The sequence below is a fragment of the Colletes latitarsis genome, unplaced genomic scaffold (genome assembly GCF_051014445.1).
Source record: "Colletes latitarsis isolate SP2378_abdomen unplaced genomic scaffold, iyColLati1 scaffold0059, whole genome shotgun sequence".
Classification (NCBI taxonomy): Eukaryota; Metazoa; Arthropoda; class Insecta; order Hymenoptera; family Colletidae; genus Colletes; species Colletes latitarsis.
In genome coordinates this window covers 92,501-95,000 of record NW_027488409.1, presented here as the reverse complement: position 1 = coordinate 95,000, position 2,500 = coordinate 92,501, and the positions used below count along the sequence as shown (strand labels likewise).

General features: G+C 47.8%; 2 non-coding genes across 2 annotated transcripts in view; both read left to right on the top strand.

Annotated features, from left to right (window-relative positions):
• The first annotated feature begins 1,003 nt into the window (after positions 1 to 1,003).
• On the top strand, positions 1,004 to 1,158 carry LOC143351041 (5.8S ribosomal RNA). Its single transcript, XR_013081431.1, has one exon. It is a non-coding gene; the product is annotated as a 5.8S ribosomal RNA (ribosomal RNA).
• A 1,216-nt stretch (positions 1,159 to 2,374) lies between these two features.
• Positions 2,375 to 2,500, top strand: part of LOC143351035 (large subunit ribosomal RNA) — a 4,266-nt gene continuing 4,140 nt past the window's right edge. The window contains exon 1 of the ribosomal RNA XR_013081427.1: positions 2,375 to 2,500. This exon is cut by the window's right edge and continues 4,140 nt beyond it. This is a non-coding gene — a ribosomal RNA (large subunit ribosomal RNA).

Below are 2,500 nucleotides of genomic sequence, written 5' to 3'. Positions count from 1 at the left end.
GAGCAACCGATGGACGCTGCCGCGTTCGTTCGTAAATGAATAATATACATACTCATGGCTAACTTGAGGCGAATAATCGCAAACGACGACGCGTCGATTTTGCGGCCATCGTTGCTCGCGCGACTAACGACGACCAGCCGAAACGGCTGTAGTTTATCGCATCGATTTCATCGAGCAACCGATGGACGCTGCCGCGTTCGTTCGTAAATGAATAATATACATACTCATGGCTAACTTGAGGCGAATAATCGCAAACGACGACGCGTCGATTTTGCGGCCATCGTTGCTCGCGCGACTAACGACGACCAGCCGAAACGGCTGTAGTTTATCGCATCGATTTCATCGAGCAACCGATGGACGCTGCCGCGTTCGTTCGTAAATGAATGTTATACATACTCATGGCTAACTTGAGGCGAATAATCGCAAACGACGACGCGTCGATTTTGCGGCCATCGTTGCTCGCGCGACTAACGACGACCAGCCGAGACGGCTGTAGTTTATCGCATCGATTTCATCGAGCAACCGATGGACGCTGCCGCGTTCGTTCGTAAATGAATAATATACATACTCATGGCTAACGTGAGGCGAATAATCGCAAACGACGACGCGTCGATTGTGCGGCCATCCGTTGCTCGCGCGACTAACGACGACCAGCCGAGAAGGCTGTAGTTTATCGCATCGATTTCATCGAGCAACCGATGGGCGCTGCCGCGTGCGTTCGCCCGATTGCGCGTGAAGTTACTGTTCGGAACCAAGAATATACGGGTGTATTATACCCGTTTGGTCGCAGCCACGCGCAAAGGCTTTTGAATGTACTGTACGCCCGGCCGTCGAACGATGGTTTTCCGTCATTCAGGAAACAAAAAGAAACTTTTGTCGTCGATATGGCGCGTTCAATCCTCCGTCGATACGCTGGTCGGAGGTGCGAACATCGAATATTTTTAAAGCAAAGAACAAGGAGCATTTTTAAATACAAAGAAAAAAATTGTAAATTGTATATGATTACCCTGAACGGTGGATCACTTGGCTCGTGGGTCGATGAAGAACGCAGCTAATTGCGCGTCAACGTGTGAACTGCAGGACACATGAACATCGACATTTCGAACGCACATTGCGGTCCACGGATAAAATTCCTGGACCACGCCTGGCTGAGGGTCGTTCACTTGTCCTAAAACTGCTTGCGTTGTTCTCAGATTCCCTAACCCCGCCGTCGTTTACCTCTCCTTTCGGGGAGATGGCGAAGAACGTTTCGGAGCCGGGTCGATGAAGAGAAAGGTATCAACGTACGAGCGAGAATTTGGGTATTTCGTTGGCGTTTGTCGCTGGACGTACGAAAAAGAATAAATATTATATATTATTGGCAAGTTTGCGCACCCCTTGCGTGGTGAGGCAGAGATCAGTCTGGACTCGCGCGAGTGTTTTACGGCGTCGTGCGTCGTGTTGTCTGGAGTATCATCACGACCGCCCGTTAAAGCACCGCTCCTACGATTTCTGACTTTGACGGCACTAAAAACCACCGTGGGGCGCAAATCGCGTTTCGTACAAATCTAATGATTACCGGCGCTCCCGACGTTGCCCGAAGTTAATAATTTATGCAAAGGAAAGAGAAAATAAAGCGTATACTAGTTTTGGAGCATAACAAAAAGGACACTGGAAAGAAATTTGATCAAACACTGATAATTATGATATGTAATATATGCCCTACCACGTGAAATTTGTGGTATCCGTCGGTCGTCGTCTTCCTCTCTGTTCGTTCGTACAGCCCCAGGGAAAAATGATAATTTATCAAACGAATCGGACGATCATCCTCTATGGAGAGGCTCGAACGAACACGACGAGAAGCGCGATACGAACGGAACCCAAAAGAAGGGATATACTCTGAGAAGTTGGTCGCCCCATGTCTCTCTTTGTTACGAATATGTATATCGATTGCGAGACCGCGCGTTTAGCCGGTCGTCCAGTCCACGAATGCTTTTCTTTCGAACTTACGGTGGACTTTGGTAGACTATCAAAGAATCAACGAAAATCGGATCGGGTAGTTCTATCATAGACACACACCGTGGTTCTTCTTTAATTTGAAAAGCGACGGAAGGACGTTAAAAGTAATCAGCCGGTTACGCCTAGCGAGCGTTTCGCATCGAACGAATGAAAAACTAAGACAGAAGGGAGACACTTTGGCGAGGCGCTAAAAACCCATCATTGATATCCTTTTCTCCGAGAAAGCAAAATGCTATTATATGCTATCGGAGGACGCGGAGAAGTAGGAGGTGGTGGTCGATTCCATATATACACCAGGTTCTTGTTGCTCCGATTCGTTACGGTGTACGATTTGTTTTTCTTTTTTTTTTTTTTTTCAACTAACAAGTTTGTTCGACGACCTCAGAGCAGGCGAGATGACCCGCTGAATTTAAGCATATTACTAAGCGGAGGAAAAGAAACTAACTAGGATTTCCTTAGTAGCGGCGAGCGAACAGGAAAGAGCCCAGCACTGAATCCCACG